Source organism: Rattus norvegicus, chromosome 4 (genome assembly GCF_021556685.1).
Source record: "Rattus norvegicus strain SHRSP/BbbUtx chromosome 4, alternate assembly SHRSP_T2T, whole genome shotgun sequence".
Classification (NCBI taxonomy): Eukaryota; Metazoa; Chordata; class Mammalia; order Rodentia; family Muridae; genus Rattus; species Rattus norvegicus.
Window position 1 is genome coordinate 166,984,773 of NC_141537.1, and position 22,999 is coordinate 167,007,771.

The 22,999-nt window shown below is 41.2% G+C and overlaps 1 protein-coding gene across 2 annotated transcripts in view; it reads right to left on the bottom strand.

Moving 5' to 3' along the window:
• Window positions 1–6,800: 6,800 nt before the first annotated feature.
• Klra2 (killer cell lectin-like receptor, subfamily A, member 2) overlaps window positions 6,801–22,999 on the bottom strand; it is a 75,752-nt gene continuing 59,553 nt past the window's right edge. For both annotated transcript variants that reach the window (XM_087658483.1, XM_087658480.1), the window contains one exon: window positions 6,801–7,291. The gene's annotated coding sequence lies outside the window, so the exon portion shown is untranslated. The remainder of the gene's footprint in view (window positions 7,292–22,999) is intronic.

Below are 22,999 nucleotides of genomic sequence, written 5' to 3' on the forward strand. Positions count from 1 at the left end.
CCCACTCTCTCCCTACTTATTCAATATAGTTCTTGAAGTTCTAGCCAGAGCAATCAGACAAGAAAAGGAGATCAAGGGGATACAGATTGGAAAAGAAGAAGTCAAAATATCACTATTTGCAGATGATATGATAGTATACTTAAGTGATCCCAAAAGTTCCACCAAAGAACTACTAAAGCTGATAAACAACTTCAGCAAAGTGGCTGGGTACAAAATTAACTCAAATCAGTAGCCTTCCTCTACACAAAAAAGAAACAAGCTGAGAATGAAATTAGGGAAACGACACCCTTCATAATAGTCCCAAATAATATAAAGTACCTCGGTGTGATTTTAACCAAACAAGTAAAAGATCTGTACAATAAGAACTTCAAGACACTGAGGAAAGAAATTGAAGAAGACCTCAGAAGATGGAAAGATCTCCCATGCTCATGGATTGGCAGGATTAATACAGTAAAAACGGCCATTTTACCAAAAGCAATCTGCAGATTCAATGCAATCCCCATCAAAATACCAATCCAATTCTTCAAAGAGTTAGACAGAACAATGTGCAAATTCATCTGGAATAACAAAAAACCCAGGATAGCTAAAACTATCCTCAACAATAAAAGGACTTCAGGGGGAATCACTATCCCAGAACTCAAGCAGTATTACAGAGTAATAGTGATAAAAACTGCATGGTATTGGTACAGAGACAGACAGATAGACCAATGGAACAGAATTGAAGACCCAGAAATGAACCCACACACCTATGGGCACTTGATTTTTGACAAAGGAGCCAAAACCATCAAATGGAAAAAAGATAGCATTTTCAGCAACTGGTGCTGGTTCAACTGGAGGTCAACATGTAGAAGAATGCAGATCGATCCATTCTTACCACCCTGTACAAAGCTCAAGTCCATGTGGATCAAGGACCTCCACATCAAACCAGACACACTCAACCTAATAGAAAAATTAGGGAAGCATCTGGAACACATGGGCACTGGAAAAAATTTCCTTAACAAAACACCAATGGATTATGCTCTAAGATCAAGAATGGACAAATGGGATCTCATAAAACTGCAAAGCTTCTGTAAGGCAAAGGACACTGTGGTTAGGACAAAACGGCAACCAACAGATTGGGAAAAGATCTTTACCAATCCTACAACAGATAGAGGTCTTATATCCAAAATGTACAAAAAACTCAAGAAGTTAGACTGCAGGGAAACAAATAACCCTATTAAAAATGGGGTTCAGAGCTAAACAAAGAATTCACAGCTGAGGAATGCCGAATGGCTGAGAAACACCTAAAGAAATGTTCAACATCTTTAGTCATAAGGGAAATGCAAATCAAAACAACCCTGAGATTTCACCTCACACCAGTGAGAATGGCTAAGATCAAAAACTCAGGTGTCAGCAAATGCTGGTGAGGATGTGGAGAAAAAGGAACACCCCTTCATTGTCGGTGGGATTGCAGACTGGTACAACCATTCTGGAAATCAGTCTGGAGGTTCCTCAGAAAATTCGACATTGAACTACCTGAGGATCCAGCTATACCTTTCTTGGGCATATACCCAAAAGATGCCCCAACCTATAACAAAGACAAATGCTCCACTATGTGCATAGCAGCCTTATTTATAATAACCAGAAGCTGGAAAGAACCCAGATGTCCTTCAACAGAGGAATGGATACAGAAAATGTGGTACATCTACACAATGGAATATTACTCAGCTATCAGAAACAATGACTTTATGAAATTCATAGGCAAATGGAGGGAACTGGAAAATATCATCCTGAGTGAGGTAACCCAATCACAGAAAATTACACATGGTGTGCACTCATTGATAAGTGGCTATTAGCCCAAATGCTTGAATTGCCCTAGATGAACAGATCACATGACACTCAAGAAGGATCTTTAAAGGGGGAACAAGAATACCCTTGGGAGGGAATAGGGAGGCAAAGATTAAAACAGAGGCAGAAGGAACACCCATTCAGAGCCTGCCTCACATATGGCCCATACATACACAGCCACCCAATTAGACAAGATGGATGAAGCAAAGACGTGCAGGCCGACAGGAACTGGATCTAGATCTCCCCTGAGAGACACAGCTATAATACAGCAAATACATAGGCAAATGCCAGCAGCAAACCACTGAACTGAGAATTGGAACCCCGTTGAAGGAATCAGAGAAAAGACTAGAAGAGCTTGAAGGGGCGCGAGACCCCATATGAACAACAATGCCAACCAACCAGACCTTCCAGGGTCTAAGCCACTACCCAAAGACTATACATGGACTGACCCTAGGCTCATAGGTAGCAATAAATAGCCTAGTAAGAGCACCAGTGGAAGGGGAAGCCCTTGGTCCTGCCAAGAATGAACCCCCAGTGAACATGATTGTTGGTGGGTCGGCGGTAATGGGGGGAGGACTGGGAGAGGAACACCCATATAGAGGGGGTGGGGGAGGGGTTAGGGGTATGTTGGCCCGGTAACTGGGAAAGGGAATGACAATTGAAATGTAAATAAGAAATACTCAAGTTAATAAAGATAAAAAAAAAGGGAGAGAAAATATATGTTTTGAAGCTGAACTCCAATTTTCACATGCCAGCTTAATGCTTTTTCCTACTTATATCACTGTCATGCAGTCATTTGTAAGTAAATGCCATTTCTATACAATAAGTATGATCGGGAGATAAGAAAACATGAGAGAATCAAAGTGACCGTTACCTGTACTCCAGCAAGGCAGTGAAGCAAGTGAGTGAAGCAATGATGGGGACAAATTGTCCTGTCCAATTCTGTATCACCTCAGAAGCCCCAAATGAAACCCAGAGGAGTGTCCCTTCTGAATTATACTCTAGCTCTTAAAGTTCTGCCCCTCCTCTTGACCTAACTAAAAATGGGAAATTGTAAGTTGAGAGTTGATACTGACAGAAAACATGAGCTAAACATTCCTGCATCTGAAAGGATCCACATTACATATGCTGCAGATAGTTGATCATAATCATAATTTGATGACTGAAAAGAAACAGAAAATACATTTAGAGTAACCATTGCTAATATCTCTAACTACAATGTAGTTGTAAGTAAAAGAAGACACTTGTTAGAAGAGATGAATGAAACAGCTCTTCATAAATATGAGGGTATCAAGGATAAGTGGGATGACTACTTCTGTTTTTGAAATGTGCCTATCGAAATTCAATGTATATTAGTAATGGCTTTAATGCTATCACACTTCTACTGTGGTTTTCATGGTGTGTTTGGAGATACTTTGTAATAAATATAATGTTTACAATGAAAAGTGACGTCATTCCATCTTAGGTGGACTCACTGAAGTCATTTCAGTAAGGGTAGGCAATGAAATTCAAGACCTTGTGCATGGACCACAGAGCTGTTAGATAAAGTACATGCTGATTCTCTGAGGGTTTTGTTGATTAGTTGGTTGTTTGATTAGTAGGTTGGTTTGTCTTTTTAGTGATATTTCAGTCAGAGTCATGTTTTATAAGGAGTACGAGCCTGAAACTAACTATGAAACCTAGGCTGTACTCACACTCACTGTCCTCCTACCTCATACTCTTCAGTTCTGTGCACCATACTCTGGCATTCCCATCTAGCATGGGCAGGAGCATATTCAGAAATGTAAGGAAAGATGGTCCACTACTTACTGAGTTCCAGGCCACCTAGAACTATCAAGTCTTTAAAACAACCCTCCCCTCTAATAGCAGGTGTCATAAGTTAAGTCTGTTCATTCCCCTCATTCTTCTATACATGCCTATGTACACTATCCCTCTTCACTTTGTGTCATGAGTTGGCAAAAATAAAGACATACCCAAAATGATGATGCCTAGCTTGAGATATTTATCTGCAAGAAGTGTGAGCCAAAAATAAGCCTCATTTGATGATAAATTATTCAGCCTATTGCTCTGTTACAGCAACTATAATAAATGGGCATACACAGTGAACTAGGTTCCCTATCAGGCCATGACAGATGGTGAGTGATGGATAGTGTTATGGGCTTGACTGAGACAAGTAGAGGCAAGCATGTGGTCAGGGCTGTGAGGGATTATAATTTCTAGGCCAACTGTGTAGGGGAAATCCACTCCTTGTAGCTGGCACCATTTAACTGTACTGGGATCTCGGGCTATATAGACTGAAAGTGCAAACTCAGAACAAGTTCTCACTAATCACACCATGCCCCTTGCAACTGATAAAGGAAGAGCAGTTACCTCAAGTTCCAGCCATAGTGACTTCCCTATGTTGAAAGCCTATAACCTTGAACTAGGAGCAAAACCAAACCCTTTATTTCCTAAGTCATTTTGTCAATAGATTATAAAAGAAAAAATAAACTAAAGACACCTGGATGACAGGTGGTTTTAAAGAACATGGTAGAGAAAGTAAGTGAAATAGCACCTGAGAAATTCTCAGTAACAAAGTGTTCCTCTAAAAAACACCATTGATGATCATGGATCTGGAGTTGGACATCAAACCATCCATTGAATTGTTAATATCCCTCTTGAGACATTTTTCTTATGTTGATCCTTATCTCTGAAGGAAGGTTGTCATCCTCAAGATGGAAACAGGGCAGATGCAAAAATGCATGTCCATATACTTGCATGTTGTGTGTCTTCTCTCACATATATTATATATGTATTATATAATATATGTAAGCATATATTATAAATATATTTCCTTCCTCTCTGTTACAGCACAATGAACAGCAGGAATGGTGACACTGTGCAATTGACAAAGTAGGGCTACAAAGTGAACAGATGATGATTCCAACATTGAGATATTTTGGCTTTGGGAAAAAGGCAGAATCATATCAATAACAGGAACACTGAATAAACAGCAGCTGTAAGTTCTATAATATGTTTATTACAAAACTTGTAATAAAGACAGTTACAATATAAAATATAGTCCTTTCTGGTGAAATTGATTGACACTCACACTTTGGTTCTTTGGTCAAAATGTAATACAATACAGGAAGTACAGAGTTCATTAAAAAGAGCTAATAAAAGGGAAAGGTAAAAAACTGGAAAATGTTTTTCATTTTTATGAAATGTATTTCCAAATTTCACCTTTGTGCAAAAAAACAAGCAAAAAAAGCAAACAAAAAAAAACCCCACACACATGAACATGAATCTATGTTTAAGTGTATCTTAGCCCACCTGGTTGCCTTGCTCAAAGGGCCATTGGTAATCACAACATGTGCCCACTCACTGTAGGTGACACAGCAACCTGGAAGCTGTGTGCTTCAGTGGTCACACCCTCAAACCATTTGTTTCCATACTGAGTATTCATCAGTGACTATAATTTCTCAGCTGCAAACTGCTCTTCTTGCCAAATTTGATGAGGTTATCAGGAGTGGCTGACACCCTGTAGATAAACAAGTTCTGAATCATTTCACTGGGAGGAGCCAAGAGGTTTGGCAGGCATCCCCACCTCTTTGTCCTTCTCATCCAAGGTGAAACTTTCAGAAAAATGAACTTCAGAGCTCTTAACGAAAGACAAAAGGAGTTGTATTTTGAGATGTCCTGTGCTCAAGACAACCAATGTGTCCTCTCATTTGTGATAACTGTAGTTCTAACACCCTGAATCATCAGTCCGCCTCACTTAGCCTATATGAGGCATCAAGCAGAGAGTAAAGGAATGAGAAAGACACTTTGGAAACTCTGTAGTAGTGAGAATATGGGCCCCAAGTGGGTTTCAGATGGATATCTGGAATCTTTGACACTCAGAGAGAAAATTCATTATAGGCAGAATGACAAGACAGTCAGGTGTCAATCCATGACTAAGAAGTTTGCCTCTCTAATCCATGTTCACTTAGGGTATCATGGTAGAGAGGAGAAAGTCTAAGAAGCTGTCTAAGTCCACTGCATGCTCTATGAAGTCTGCACCCTCCTCACAGCACTCTTTCTTGTAATTCTTGTTTCTATCACATGGTTTGATATAGTTCAGGGTGACACCAAATTGAATATGAACCTGAGAAGCACCTAGGATTGCTGATCCTTCTGTCTCCAGTATGTGAGGTGTGGGATCTCAGTGTGAATCACCATGCTCAGGCCTATATCCTTAACTTTTGGTTGCTCACTTTTCCTATTTTAATGAGGTATTTTATCCTCTGAATACCAATAATACTAGGAATTCAGCTAAAACAATCAAAGATATCTATGGTGACACTTACACCTTAGCCCTGCACAATGGCTCTCACCTATTTTTAAGTAGAAACATGGGAGTTTGATAGTAAGGGATTCAGATAATCTCTGCTGTTGTTCATAGTCCAGATCAAAATGTTCCCATGGAGGACTGCAGAGATGGCTAGGCTGGTAAGAACACTGACTGCTCTTCCAGAGAATAAGATTTTGTGTCTCAGCACCTACATGTTGTCTAAAAACTACCTGTCAGTCCAATTGCAGGGTTATGGATTCCCTCTCTGGCCTCCAAGAGCACCAGGAACATATCTGGTATGCAGACAGACATACAGGAAAGTATCCATACATATAAAATACACTTTTTAATTTATAAAACCAGCCACAACTGTACACTGAGGAAATACTTCCTTGAACTCGTCAATGTACAGAGACACAGAAACTGGAGAGTAAAAAGAAAACATGGACAAATCAGTAAGAGTCGATGGAAGAGTCTGGTAAACACACCATTTTCAGCACACTGACTTGCTCTTCTCTGTTGATACCTTAAGTGCACAGAGGTAAAATGGGCAAGACATTATTTGAGACACTAGACTCCCACATACACCATACCCAAAATGCTATTGTCTATTTTGCAGTTTACAGTTCTTGGTGAGAACACTTGCGTGCAAAGGTTTATTACAAATGAAAAGATTTTATTTTCTCTTTTTATTGTTAGCTATTTTATTTATTTATACTTCAAATGTTATCCCCTTCCCAGTTTCCCATTTGCAAAACCTGTATTCAATCCCCATCCCACCTGCTTCTATGAGGGTACTCCCCTACACACCCATACACTCCAGCCTCACCTCACAGCCCTAGCATTCCCCTATGCCAGGGCATCTAACCTTCACAAGACCAAGAGACTCCCCTCCCATTGATGGCAGATAAGGTCACCTTTCACTACATAAGCAGCTGCAGCCCTGGGTCCCTCCATATATACTCTTTTGTTGGTGGCTTAGTCACTGGGAGCTCTGGGGTGTCCAGTTGGTTAATATTGGTGTTCTTCCTATAGGGTTGCAAACCCTTTCAGTTCCTTCGGTTCTTCCCCTAACTCCTCCACTGGAGTCCTAGTGCTCAGTCAGAGGATTGGTTTCCAGCCTCCACATCTGTATTGGTCAGGCTCTGGTTCCTGTAGATAGGAACAATTCTGTGTTAATATTTTTGAAATGTGTGGGTGGCCCCAAATCTCAACTAGTGAGCCCTGTCTATCATCTGGATGTGGTCTCTGCAGGTTCTCTCCACCCTTTGTTGGTTATTTCAATTAATGTCATCCCCATGGGTCCTGGAGCCTCTTGCTTTCCTAGCATCTACGACTTTCTAGTGGCTACCCCAAGTTCCCCATCCCCGACAGCTACACCCCATTCAATTTCCTGATGTTCTCTACTCCACCTGTCTCTTCCCACACCTGATCCTGTTGCCCTTTTTCCCTTCTCCTCCCACTCCCTCCTCTGTACCTCCCTCTCCCTATGTCCCATGTTTATTTTGTTCTATTACTTCTAAGTAATTATGATTCTAAGTAATACTGAAGCATCACACTTGCAAGGGTTCTATTTTCACAACAGAAGAATACCATCTACATCAGACTAAGATACAAAAAGCCAGTTAATATATCAACAATATAAATAAAGAATGAGAAAAGTGATTTCAAAAACTAAGGAAGCACAATAATATATAAAGGCCTCTTGATGTTCCACCACCCTACAATAGCAATATTTTTTTTCTTTTTATATTGGTTATTTTATTTATTTATATTTCAGTTGGTTTTGCCTTTCCTCATTTCCCCTTCTCAAATCCCCTATCCCATCCTGCCCTCCCAGCTGTTTCTATGAGAGAGCTCCACTAACCATTCCATCCTCACCTCCCTAGAATTTCCCTATTGGAGGCATTGAACCCTCACATGACCAAGGACCCCACCTCCTACTGATGCCAGATAAGGTCATCCTCTGTTATATATGCAGCTGGAGCCATGGCTCCCTCCATGTGTATTTTTTTGGTTTGTTGTTTAGTCCCTGGGAGCTCTGAAGAGTCTGGTTGGTGGATATTGTTCTTCCTATGGGATTGCAAACCCCTTCAGCTTCTTCAATCCTTTCCCCACCTTTTCAACTGGGGTCCAAGTGCTTAGTCTGATGGTTGCCTGAAAACATTCACATCTATATTGGTCAGACTCTGGGATAGCCTCTCAGGTGACAGTCATATCAGGCTTCTGCCAGCAAGAACTTCTTGGCATCAGCAATTATGTCTGGTTTTAGTGGCTGCATATGGGATGGACCCCCAGGTGGGGCAGTCCCTGGATGGCCTTTCCTTCATTCAATCTCTGCTCTGTTAATAACAGAGAGGGTGAAGAGGTAAAAAAAAAAAGGATCAGGATCTGGTGTGGGAGGAGATTGGCAGTGTACAGAGGGTCAGGAAATTGAACAGAGGTGTGTAGCAATGGGGAATGGGGAATTGGGGGTAGGCAGTCCTCTGTTCATTCTTTGTCCCTGCATTTCCTTTAGACAGAAGCAATTCTTCATTAAAATTTTTGAGATGGGTAGGTGGCCTCATTCCTCAACAGGGGGGACTTGCCTAACCTCTGGGTATGGTCTCTACAAGTTCTTCCTCCTCTTTAAATATTTCAGCTAATCTCATCCCCATGGGTGCCGGGAGCCTTTTGCTTTCCTGGAATCTTCAACTTTCTAGAGGCTACCCTCAGTTCCCCCATCCCCCATTGCTACACATTCTGTTCAATTTCCTGACCCTCTGTACACAGACAGTCTTCTCCTATATCAGATCCTGATCCCCCATTTACCCTTCCAACTCCTCTCTTCCTCTCAAGTCCCTCCCACTCTCTTCCTGCCATGATTATTTAACAAATGAATAAACAAATAAGTAAAAGTAAAAATAAAAAGGTTGGGGGACAGAATAAGTACACAGAATAAGAGTGTGATGATTGTGTATTGAAGTGTAGTCTCCTCAGAGAGGAATAAAGAACAATACTGCTTTGCCAACCTAAATACACACACACACACACACACACACACACACACACACACACATTTTCTTGCTAAATGGGCCTTACACAATACTTTTCTAATGGGCACTATAGGTGCTCTAAGTCAATAGGAGCCAGTTCAAAGAGGAATAAGAAAAGCACACTAGAATAAAAAATAATCTAATAACTATTCTTCAATCTTGATTTTAACATGGGACTTCTTAGAAGACAGCAAGGATGAAGCAAATTAACACTACAAAGAAGTTAGAAAAGGTGATGCGATGCGGAACTAACATCTCTAGGACTCTTACTCTTAGGACTCTTATTATGGTAGATTTTCATTTCAACCTGCCATAAATTAAAATCAGCTCATGTTGGAACTAATGTTTTGCAGCAATCATTGACTAAAAACCCAGCTATTTTCAAGGATACATAAGGTTTTTGGCACAAGAGGCACCAGTCTTGGGGACTAAGCAACCACTGGATTGTCAGCTTCCCCAGTGAAAGACAATCAAACTACTATTCATTACATCAAATGTTGAGATCCCAGCCTCAAGCGGAAGCAACTACTTGGTTCTCAATACTCTCTTGTGAATCATCTGTTGTTACACTTTGACATGGAAAGATGTAGTAAATTCTTGTGTATGTGAGGGGGTGAAATTTGGTTCCTTGGTTCTGTGATCTACACAACTGTAGCACAACCATTTTCTGAACACATTCTCAGAAAGGACTCTCTTGTTCAATAGGAAGATCAGATTGGTTGTCTGGAAAAGCAGCCAGTAACTATGGGTATACCTAAATGGGAGAACAATGGTCCCTCTTTTTTTTCCTTTGGATTAATGGCTAAGCTAACAAAATAGTGGTGTTCATGTTTTGCATGCATTAAGGCTATCATTAGCTGACAAACATTTATTCAAGAGAGAAACCTGAAATTAATTAGCATTTTCTTGCATAATGTGAGGGAAATCATTAACAAAATTTATACAACAAAATCTTGAAAGTGATCACACATATCTGAAGAGCAAAAGAAACCAGAGTATTTCACAGATAACAGGACCTGAAGCTACACTGAACAAAGCCAACAGCCATCTCACTACCTAATCTAAATCAATATTAAGCAGTGCTAAAAATATAAGTAAATCAATGAATAAATAAGTGATACTTATACCAGTTTGAAAATTCTGCAGCACAGACATATTAGGTATCATGACTATCGATGTTCACCATTGTTGCAGGATTGGTGTGTTTGGTGTTTCTTGCTTAAAATACAAAAAAAAATTTAAAAGTGGCACCATGGCATTATACACTCAGTTTCACTATAGGTTAGTAGCATTTATACAATGGTTTCTTCTAGGTCCACATATAAAAGAGTTCTGTAATTGAAAAAGGACAAATGAACAAAGATACTCTGTCCCTCTATGTTTACCACAGTGTGGGACAATGGACCATGTCAGGAAACTTTGTAGAATGTGTCTGAGATCCAGGAAACTTGGCTATGCACACCTGAGATAGTAAGCACCTACGTGGTCCCTGCTAGATTCTTGGCCTGGAATAACATGTCCTCATGTTGGTCACATAGCCCAAAATGGAGTTCCAGGCTAATTAGGAACCTAGGGTCTCTGATGGCTTAGCCAATAAACCCCCCTTCCCATACATCCCTCCCTGCAAAAGGTATTTAATCTCTGGTCTGCTCTGAGAAGTGGGTATATATCCATTTTCTACAATGAATAACCAGTAAACAATTTGGAACCAAGGACTGTCTCTTCCATCTAAACTGCTATAGGGGAGCGCGCAGAAGACCATTGCCTACAGAGCTGCAGCTTAAGTCTCCTGGAGAAGGCCCATCTGCACCCCAAGACAACCATGTTACCTTCACAAGGGCTAAGCCAGAGTTCCCAACACAGACCTCCCGGGCTAGACACTGTTCGTCCTCAGTCTACTGGCCTCCAAAGTTCCAGGCCTCATTGTGGGCCCATGTCCCACCCCAATCCCTCCACCCACTGACACTTCATTCCTGACTTCTCTGTGAGGTTCTCGAGTGAGAACTTGCTGTCTAGGCGTCAGAAAATGACAGCTTAGGCTACGCACATCTCAGACCATGTTTTTCTACCTCAGGAGTGGTGTCTGGGCACTTGCCCAAAGCCCTAGCATCTGGCAGCAGAAACCTGGGATAAGTGCAATCAAGCTCCCTATGTTTCCTCTCCCCAGTGGCCTTGCCAATAGGTGGGGTAGAACATGAACGCACAACTGGCTCCTACAACTTGGGGTACACCCAGCTGAAGCATTCCCCAGCTGGTAGCCCACTCAGACCTACATTGGAACTCCAGAATAATCAAAGACATTTCTTTGAAAGACCCAGGTTTTGCACTCCCTCCCTCCCTCTCTCCCCAACTCTTTCTCTCTCTGACTCTCTTCTCCCATTTCTCTCCCAACCCCCCCACTCCGCCTGTTCTCACCACTTTAATCCTTTGCCCTCTACTCCTGCCCCTTTAACTTGCCCTGCTGTGCTCTCTGCTTTTCACCCCTCCACCAACCTCACGTTGAGGGCTGCTACACAGCTAACAGAGTTGCATTCTGGAGAGCAGCATGCCTTACTTCCTCTGCCCGCCAGCCCAAGCCCAGCCTGCGGACCCAGAAACAGCCTGCACTGCTATAGCTGTAGCTAGACAGGTAGACAGAAAACAGCTCCAGGAGCTGCCCACTCCTTCCAGCCCTGCCTATACACCCGCCAAATCTCTAGGCTTTCTCTCTTTTCTCTCTACTTTTTAGGGTATATGGGGAGGGGACACCTGCCTACTATAGCACACCGCCAAGGCATTGCAGAGCAGACTCCCTTCCCCTACACCTAGACAAAAAGAACCTCCACACAAAGACAATAGATAAGATCTTTCTGCTGAGAAATCCTTAACCCAAAATTTTTCATGCTTCTTTATCTAAATGCTTATTTTTCTCCCTAGCATTCATGCCTTCTAACCTAAAATTCTCTTAATTTTTTTAATTTATTTAAATTTTCTTTTAAGCTTCAAAATCTTGCTTAATCTATTCTCACAGATCAAACCAACTATGCTGGTAACTATTATTTAATCCTAAATTAAGAACCAGTTTCCTTTTACAGAAAAGTTGTTACTGCCTATCCCAGATACATAATTAACATGGTATTTTCTTCTTTAGCAGTCCAAAGCAGATAAATCCTCAAATTTCCCTCAGCTTTTCTTAGTACCATACAAGTAACTTAAAAGATACCTTCTAGGACTAAATTCCTCAAGCATCCTCACTTTTTCTAGGACCATAACAAGAGACCATTGTGAGCTCCCAAACTATCACAGGATTAACACACACAATCCACCCAGTCCAGAAATCCCCCTGCTGGGGTTCTGCTCCTCTGTTAAGACTACTCTACAAGTTTACCTCTACAAAAGGAAGAATGACACACTGCTTCCGCACGCCAGACAAGACAGACTAACCATCTCCTTTGACCTGCCTGGGACAATGAAGCTGCCTTTGTCCAGAAACATCATCTATCTGAAGACTGCCAAGACAAACAGACACTGAAACCCACTGATGACAGCTGAGACCCACAGATGGCATACTTGGAACCTTCCAGGGACAGATGAACTCTCTTGCCAAAGACACATGGCCACCAAATCTGGGAAAGTTTACTGATAGTAAGGGAAAACATGATGTCTATGTAGACCGGTACTCGTTTTCATTAGAAGCCAAAAAAAAGTGTGTCTATAGTTTCCTATCTGGCTTTCTGATACTGTGATAAAACACTGAGTCAAGCAAATTTAGTAGGGAGTGACTTATTTCATTTTACATGTTACTACCCAATGTTGGAGGAATATGGAGCAAGAACTTAAGTGAAGGCTCATAGCAGGAACCACTGAGGAACTCTCTTTTTAGCTTGTTCTTTGGATCAGGATTAGATATTTTCCTTATACGGTCCACAAACTGCTATCTAGGTATGGTACCATCCACAGTTGGCTGTGTTTCTCTTCTTTTTCCCAAGATTTCAGGTTGGTGTCATAGAAAATACATTGTGTTTTTTAAATTTTCATGTTCTTTAAAATTTTTTCCAATGGCTTAAAGTCTAAGAGCTTTTTAAAAATTCAAAGTACTTAACTGTGCCTCCTATATTTAAAAAAAAACTAAATTATACTGGAGGTTTATTCCGTTATGCAGGTGAAGGCAGACAAGATAAAACAAGGCCTGTCCTTGGATGAGAAGGAAGGGAGGCAGGAACAGAGGTTTTAGAAGGGAGGGAGAAATGGCTCTAGCTGCATGTGTAGCAGAGGATGGCCCTGTTGAGCACCAATGGGAAGAGAAGCCCTTGGTTCTGCCAAAGCTGGACACCCCACACACACACACAGTAGGGGAATATTAGGGAGGGGAGGCAGGCAGGGGTGGATGGTTAGGTGGGGGGACACACTTATAGAAGAAGGGGGAATGGGATGGGTTAGGGGGTTTATGGACAGGAAACCAGGAAAGGAGATAACATTTGAAATGTAAATTTAAAAATATCCAATAAAAAGCAATTTTACAAAGGGGAGGGAGATGTGGGGATCAAGGAGGAAGGAGCGTTGAGAACATGGCTGTAGATGTTAAGATACTTCTCTGCGCATAGATACAGACCGTTATGACTATTTTTAAGGGATCGGTGTATACAGAATGTTTTACTGTCTAAATGGGCAAATTATAGCTTATCAATTGGATCAAAGTTTATTGTGTGGTGTGTTCTTTCACTGGGTGACTTAAATCCACAATATCAAAGGAAAGCTCTGAGATAGGCAGTCTCTATATAGGTGGTCTCTGCATGAAACTGGAGTGGCAGTGACCAGCCAAGGGAGCTGTGAGTCAGGACAGGGCCATTTGGCAGGGTGCCATGCTGGAACGGTTCCTGGACTGACTGCCTGGGTCAGTGAGTGCTTGGGGAGCCACTGAGATAAATTAGCACTAATTCCAATGGCCCATCAGAGCAGAGCAGGAACTAGTGAGAGAGAAAAGGCCATGGTACCCATTCTTTTTTCTTTTTTTACCACAACATTATACAATTTCTTACTGAAGAAAGGGAGATCTATGACCTAAGAAAAATCAGACCTAACCAAAACCCAAATCCAGTTGAAACTGGATTATTGTCATCTGGACTTGAAAGTGCCTGGGCACTCACACTTCTCTGCAAAGCAAGTACCAAGTCAATCAGTACCACAGAGTAAGACCCTGTCTCCAAAAGCAAAATAAACAAACCAATGGGGATAAATTTAAATTTAATTTTATTTGCATGAGCAGTTCAGGAAATCTGTACCACAGGTAACTCATACACAGGTAATAGTTGAGTCCTGTGAGTGATCTTGAACTCCCTATTCTGTCTCCACAATGAACATTAATGGTAAGATGTCTTCCGGAGGTGATCACAGCTTCTCCAGTTCAGATGATAGCAATGGTTATGCCCATATCTGAGGGAACAGGTACACACTTCCAGGGTAAAACTTGTTTGTACACCTCTAATCTCAGCATGGAGGAAGTTATGGAAGGAGGATCAACAACTCAAACACATCCTCCTCTGTAGAGTGAGTTTGAAACCAGTCTTGTCTATGAAATACTAACCTCACAAAAGTAAAACCAAACAAACAAGTAGTAAACAAACCAATAAACAAACACACAAAAGTTTGAGCTCCATAGAATGAGAATAAATATTGGTTGTTTTAAGCCAACCTTTTTGTGTTCTTTGTTAGAACAACTTAAATACTAATACAATTAAAAAATATTAGAAATTTAACAATTTAACATGAGGCACAAATATATTAAAAGGCAAAAGTCACTGAAATAACAGGTATAGAATATCTAAATCAAATTAGGTTGATTACAAAAACGTTATTCCTAATCAACTGCATACCTGCCACCAAAGTTGTCTTTAGGCCCAGATCATCTCTTGATGGTCAAATATTTAAGAAAATAAAATAAAAATTATGCCAAAAACTAAACTTTTAAAAATGAATGAATGAATTCTAAAGATCCCAAATAACCATTTAAGACGAGTGAATTCTCCATATCATAAACAGAAAAGCGGCAGGTCTGGTAGCAAATGCCTTTAATCCAAGCACTCAAGAGGGAGGCACAGCCATATTTCTCCAAGATAGAGCTTAATCTGGCTTTCACAATGAATAACAAGCCAATTACATCCATAATTATAACACCTCAGAGGCTTGAATAGAAAATCTGACCAGAGTTCATGGACAGTGCAGGCTACATAGTGAATTTCAGGGCAAGTGAAAGTAACAATGTGAGAATTTGCACAAAAAAAATAAAACAAATTAAATGTGTAAAAGGGAGAGAGAGAAAGCTACAGGACAATATGGTACAAATATGAACACAAATATCCTTTAAAAATATTACACAAAGAGAGACAATGGGGAGGATACCATGACATACTTACCAGGATGCATGGGGGTAGCACCCACCAAGTTACAGGATCTTTGGTTGTTTGCTTTTTGTCTACACAAGACTAAGCCCATAAATAGTTGTTGAAGGGCTCATTTATACCAGTCCTCTCTGTCTCTCTGTGGCTTCAGAAAAAGAGAAAGTCACTGTCTTCAATAATGTGGCCCCTCCTGAGTTACTTTGGCTATAGTGGATAACCCACGCATATGCCCTGACTGTTGGCACTCCTTCTAAGCTCCATTCAACAGTTCCCTGGCTTTCTCCAGGTAGGCCTGGCTTGATATAGAAGGGGCTGTTTGGTCTCTCTCTCTCTCTCTCTCTCTCTCTCTCTCTCTCTCTCTCTGTGTGTGTGTGTGTGTGTGTGTGTGTGTCTGTGTGTCTGTGTCTGTGTCTGTGTGTCTGTGTGTCTGTGTCTTTCTCTGTCTTTATTCCCTTCTCAACTCCCCTTCCCATCCCATAAATAAACTCTATTCTATATAATATTTGTCATATGGCTGGTACCTCAGAGAAAAGGGATGCCTCAGTATGGGCTGGCTGAGGCCTACCTTCTACCTCAGCATCTCTACCTCTACAAAACTTATCCTCTAACACACACAATATATTTGGAAGACTGGTGTAAATGAGCCATTCAATTACTATATATATTGTGTGTGTTGGGATATATTTATATATATCACAACATTGGTGTCATGAGACTCAAATTTAGAAACTCAAAGTTTCATATTTCCGGCTGCCACATGGACTTTCCAGCCATCATATCCCTCACTATCCATCCAAACACCAGCGAATTGTTAAGTTTCCTCCCCACCAATGGTGAGGGTAAACATCCCCGGTAAGCTTGCTCTCTCCCAACTGGTCAGAGTAAACATCCCCTGGTCCTAAGGGAGGGCTGTTGAGCTCCCAGCCACCTTGTGGTGGCCTTCTGGGCAGAGACATTCACAGCCATGACTGGTCTTCTCACTGACCCTTCATTCTGGAACATTTTCCTTTAAGTTAGATTTTCCTCTCTCCTCTGACATAGTTCCTTTATCAATGCTGCAAAATTCTAGGCCTAGGTGAAATGTTCTCCTTGTTACCACTCAGAGATCTGACCCAGAGTACAGCCCCAACTCATGTTGTGACAACCTGATGGCTTGGCATGGCTGCCACCATTTTCCAGTTATTAATTTATCCTCAGGATGCTGGTAGGAGTAATTGATAACTTCTACTCTCACCTAGAATATGTTTCCACTGCCACACCCAAACTCACTACAGGGATGCGTCCTACTCTTAAAGTCTTCCAAATTCACAGGTGAAATTTGGCCCCAATATGCACTAAACAATAACTCTACATGACTGCTTAATGGTGCTTAAAAATGAATACTTTTACAACTCTTGCTAGTGGTCTGAAAAATGGAATGACTTCCATGTAGGCTTTTCCCCTCCCCTTCATTCTCTAGCCACTTTCTTTCTCTGCTCTCCACTCCCAGTTCCATGGCCCCTTGACCCAATAGTGATCACCACACCACAAGCCTCAGCTCTTGGTTTTCCAACTTGCTCTCTCCCTCCCTGCCTGACCAGACCTCATGGGTTGCATGTAGTGCTGGGCTAGAACAGAGTTGCTGGCAGCTTCACACACACACACTCCAGCACCCTGCTCACACTAAGCTAAGCTACACTGTGTACTTTAGATTCATCTTTATGTTTGTCTCTTTACATGTTTTTATCAGCTGATACATAGCCATTTCTGTCATTCCAAGATATAACAAACATATGAATTGCCTTCAGGTTGAGCTATAGCTTCATTGTCATCTTGGTTGGGGGCAGTCACCTGACTCTACACCGTCTTTGTTGTATGCTATTGTTTTAGCACCATCTTAGCTAAGGGCAATCTCATGATCATCTCTCACCTTTGTTACAAGAAGTTCCCACTTCACTTCCTTCTCAAAACAGCCTTACTTAAGGTCTCCAAAGAGACTTCAATAAGATAAGGTTGTCGGCAGCTCTCTGCTCCCAGACCCCGTGAGAGAGAGACCCAACCGCCTGGTCAGGTGGGCACTCCTGAGGCTACAGAGCAGAAGAGACCACCAACACTGCTCACCCCTGCCCACATCCCTGGCCCAAGAGGAAACTGTATAAGGCCTCTGGCCTCCCGTGGGGGAGGGCCCAGGAGGGGAAGGACCCCTGCCTGAGACACCGCCGGAAACTGAAGGAAACAGACCAGATAAACAGTTCTCTGCACCCAAATCCCGTGGGAGGGAGAGCTAAACCTTCAGAGAGACAGACAAGCCTGGGAAACCAGAAGAGACTGCTCCCTGCACACACATCTCGGCTGCCAGAGGAAAAAGCCAAAGACCATCTGGAACCCTGGTACACTGAAGCTCCTGGAAGGGGCGGCACAGGTCTTCCTGGTTGCTGCCGCTGCAGAGAGCCCGTGGGCAGCACCCCACGAGCAAACTTGAGCCTCGGGACCACAGGTAAGACCAAATTTTCTGCTGCAAGAAAGCTGCCTGGTGAACTCAAGACACAGGCCCACAGGAACAGCTAAAGACCTGTAGAGAGGAAAAACTACACGCCCGAAAGCAGAACACTCTGTCCCCATAACTGACTGAAAGAGAGGAAAACAGGTGTACAGCACTCCTGACACACAGGCTTATAGGACAGTCTAGCCACTGTCAGAAATAGCAGAACAAAGTAACACTAGAGATAATCTGATGGCGAGAGGCAAGCACAGGAACCCAAGCAACAGAAACCAAGACTACATGGCACTATCGGAACCCAATTCTCCCATCAAAACAAACATGGAATATCCAAACACACCAGAAAAGCAAGATCTTGTTTCAAAATCATTTTTGATCATGATGCTGGAGGACTTCAAGAAAGACGTGAAGAACTCCCTTAGAGAACAAGTAGAAGCCGACAGAGAGGAATCGCAAAAATGCCTGAGAGAATTCCAGGAAAACATAAATAAACAAGTAGAAGCCCATAGAGAGGAGACACAAAAATCCCTGAAAGAATTCCAGGAAAACACAATCAAACAGTTGAAGGAATTAAAAATGGAAATATAAGCAATCAAGAAAGAACACATGGAAACAACCCTGGATATAGAAAACCAAAAGAAGAGACAAGGAGCTGTAGATACGAGCTTCACCAACAGAATACAAGAGATGGAAGAGAGAATCTCAGGAGCGGAAGATTCCATAGAAATCATTGACTCAACTGTCAAAGATAATGTAAAGCAGAAAAAGCTACTGGTCCAAAACATACAGGAAATCCAGGACTCAATGAGAAGATCACACCTAAGGATAATAGGTATAGAAGACAGTGAAGACTCCCAGCTCAAAGGACCAGTAAATATCTTCAACAAAATCATACAAGAAAACTTCCCTAACCTAAAAAAAGAGATACCCATAGGCATACAAGAAGCCTACAAAACTCCAAATAGATTGGACCAGAAAAGAAACACCTCCCGTCACATAATTGTCAAAACACCGAACGCACAAAATAAAGAAAGAATATTAAAAGCAGTAAGGGAAAAAGGTCAAGTAACATATAAAGGCAGACCTATCAGAATCACACCAGACTTCTCGCCAGAAACTATGAAGGCCAGAAGATCCTGGACTGATGTCATACAGACCCTAAGAGAACACAAATGCCAGCCCAGGTAAGTGTATCCAGCAAAACTCTCAATTAACATTGATGGAGAAACCAAGATATTCCATGACAAAACCAAATTTACACAATATCTTTCTACAAATCCAGCACTACAAAGGATAATAAATGGTAAAGCCCAACATAAGGAGGCAAGCTATACCCTAGAAGAAGCAAGAAACTAATCGTCTTGGCAACAAAACAAAGAGAATGAAAGCACACAAACATAACCTCACATCCAAAGATGAATATAACGGGAAGTAATAATCACTATTCCTTAATATCTCTCAATATCAATGGCCTCAACTCCCCAATAAAAAGATATAGATTAACAAACTGGATAAGCAACGAGGACCCTGCATTCTGCTGCCTACAGGAAACACACCTCAGAGACAAAGACAGACACCACCTCAGAGTGAAAGGCTGGAAAACAACTTTCCAAGCAAATGGTCAGAAGAAGCAAGCTGGAGTAGCCATTCTAATATCAAATAAAATCAATTTCCAACTAAAAGTCATCAAAAAATATAAGGAAGGACACTTCATATTCATCAAAGGAAAAATCCACCAGGATGAACTCTCAATCCTAAATATCTATGCCCCAAATACAAGGGCACCTACATAAGTAAAAGAAACCTTACTAAAGCTCAAAACACACATTGCACCTCACACAATAATAGTGGGAGATTTCAACGACCCACTCTCATCAATGGACAGATCATGGAAACAGAAATTAAACAGTGATATCGACAGACTAAGACAAGTCATGAGCCAAATGGACTTAACAGATATTTATAGAACATTCTATCCTAAAGCAAAAGGATATACCTTCTTCTCAGCTCCTCATGGTACTTTCTCCAAAATTGACCATATAATTGGTCAAAAACCGGGCCTCAACAGGTACAGAAAGATAGAAATAATCCCATGCGTGCTATCGGACCACCACGGCCTAAAACTGGTCTTCAATAACAATAAGGGAAGAATGCCCACATATACGTGGAAATTGAACAATGCTCTACTCAATGATAACCTGGTCAAGCAAGAAATAAAGAAATAAATGAAAAACTTTTTAGAATTTAATGAAAATGAAGGTACAACATACCCAAACTTATGGGACACAATGAAAGCTGTGCTAAGAGGAAAACTCATAGCGCTGAGTGCCTGCAGAAAGAAACAGGAAAGAGCATATGTCAGCAGCTTGACGGCACACCTAAAAGTTCTAGAAAAAAGAAGCAAATACACCCAGGAGGAGTAGAAGGAAGGAAATAATCAAACTCAGAGCTGAAATCAACCAAGTAGAAACAAAAAGGACCATAGAAAGAATCAACAGAACCAAAAATTGGTTCTTTGAGAAAATCAACAAGATAGATAAACCCTTAGCCAGACTAACGAGAGGACACAGAGAGTGCATCCAAATTAACAAAATCAGAAATGAAAAGAGAGACATAACTACACATTCAGAGGAAATTCAAAAAATCATCAGATCTTACTATAAAAACCTATATTCAACAAAACTTGAAAATCTTCAGGAAATGGACAATTTCCCAGACAGATACCAGGTATCGAAGTTAAATCAGGAACAGATAAACCAATTAAACAACCCCATAACTCCTAAGGAAATAGAAGCAGACATTAAAGGTCTCCCAACCAAAAAGCGCCCAGGTCCAGACGGGTTTAGTGCACAATTCTATCAAACCTCCATAGAAGAACTCATACCAATATTATCCAAACTATTCCACAAAATTGAAACAGATGGAGCACTACCGAATTCCTTCTACGAAGCCACAATTACTCTTATAACTAAACCACACAAAGACACAACAAAGAAAGAGAACTTCAGACCAATTTCCCTTATGAATATCGACGGAAAAATACTCAATAAAATTCTGGCAAACCGAATTCAAGAGCACATCAAAACAATCATCCACCATGATCAAGTAGGCTTCATCCCAGGCATGCAGGGATGGTTTAATATACGGAAAACCATCAACGTGATCCATTATATAAACAAACTGAAAGAACAGAACCACATGATCATTTCATTAGATGTTGAGAAAGCATTTGACAAAATTCAACGCCCCTTCATGATAAAAGTCCTGGAAAGAATAGGAATTCAAGGCCCATACCTAAACATAGTAAAAGCCATATACAGCAAACCAGTTGCTAACATTAAACTAAATGGAGAGAAACTTGAAGCAATCCCACTAAAATCAGGGACTAGACAAGGCTGCCCACTCTCTCCCTACGTATTCAATATACTTCTTGAAGTTCTAGCCAGAGCAATCAGACAACAAAAGGAGATCAAGGGCATACAGATCGGAAAAGAAGAGGTCAAAATATCACTATTTGCAGATGACATGATAGTATATTTAAGTGATCCCAAAAGTTCCACCAGAGAACTACTAAAGCTGATAAACAACTTCAGCAAAGTGGCTGGGTATAAAATTAACTCAAATAAATCAGTTGCCTTCCTCTATACAAAAGAGAATCAAGCCGAGAAAGAAATTAGGGAAACAACACCCTTCATAATAGACCCAAATAATATAAAGGACCTCGGTGTGACTTTAACCAAGCAAGTAAAAGATCTGTACAATAAGAACTTCAAGACACTGAGGAAAGAAATTGAAGAAGACCTCAGAAGATGGAAGGATCACACATGCTCATGGATTGGCAGGATTAGTATAGTAAAAATGGCCATTTTACCAAAAGCGATCTACAGATTCAATGCAATCCCCATCAAAATACCAATCCAATTCTTCAAAGAGTTAGACAGAACAATTTGCAAATTCATCTGGAATAACAAAAAACCCAGGATAGCTAAAGCTATCCTCAACAATAAAAGGACTTCAGGGGGAATCACTATCCCTGAACTCAAGCAGTATTACAGAGCAATAGTGATAAAAACTGCATGGTATTGGTACAGAGACAGACAGATAGACCAATGGAATAGAATTGAAGACCCAGAAATGAACCCACACACCTATGGGCACTTGATTTTTGACAAAGGAGCCAAAACCATCCAATGGAAAAAAGATAGCATTTTCAGCAAATGGTGCTGGTTCAACTGGAGGGCAACATGTAGAAGAAGGCAGATTGATCCATCCTTATCACCCTGTACAAAGCTTAAGTCCCAGTGGATCAAGGACCTCCACATCAAACCAGACACACTCAAACTAATAGAAGAAAAACTAGGGAAGCATCTGGAACACATGGGCACTGGAAAAAATTTCCTGAACAAAACACCAATGGCTTATGCTCTAAGATCAAGAATCGACAAATGGGATCTCATAAAACTGCAAAGCTTCTGTAAGGCAAAGGACACTGTGGTTAGGACAAAACGGCAACCAACAGATTGGGAAAGATCTTTACCAATCCTACAACAGATAGAGGCCTTATATCCAAAATATACAAAGAACTCAAGAAGTTAGACCGCAGGGAAACAAATAACCCTATTAAAAATTGGGGTTCAGAGCTAAACAAAGAATTCACAGCTGAGGAATGCCGAATGGCTGAGAAACACCTAAAGAAATGTCCGGGGTTGGGGATTTAGCTCAGCGGTAGAGCGCTTGCCTAGGAAGGGCAAGGCCCTGGGTTTGGTCCCCAGCTCCGGAAAAAAAAAAAAAAAAAAAAAAAAAGAAATGTTCAACATCTTTAGTCATAAGGGAAATGCAAATCAAAACAACCCTGAGATTTCACCTCACACCAGTGAGAATGGCTAAGATCAAAAACTCAGGTGACAGCAGATGCTGGCGAGGATGTGGAGAAAGAGGAACACTCCTCCATTGTTGGTGGGATTGCAGA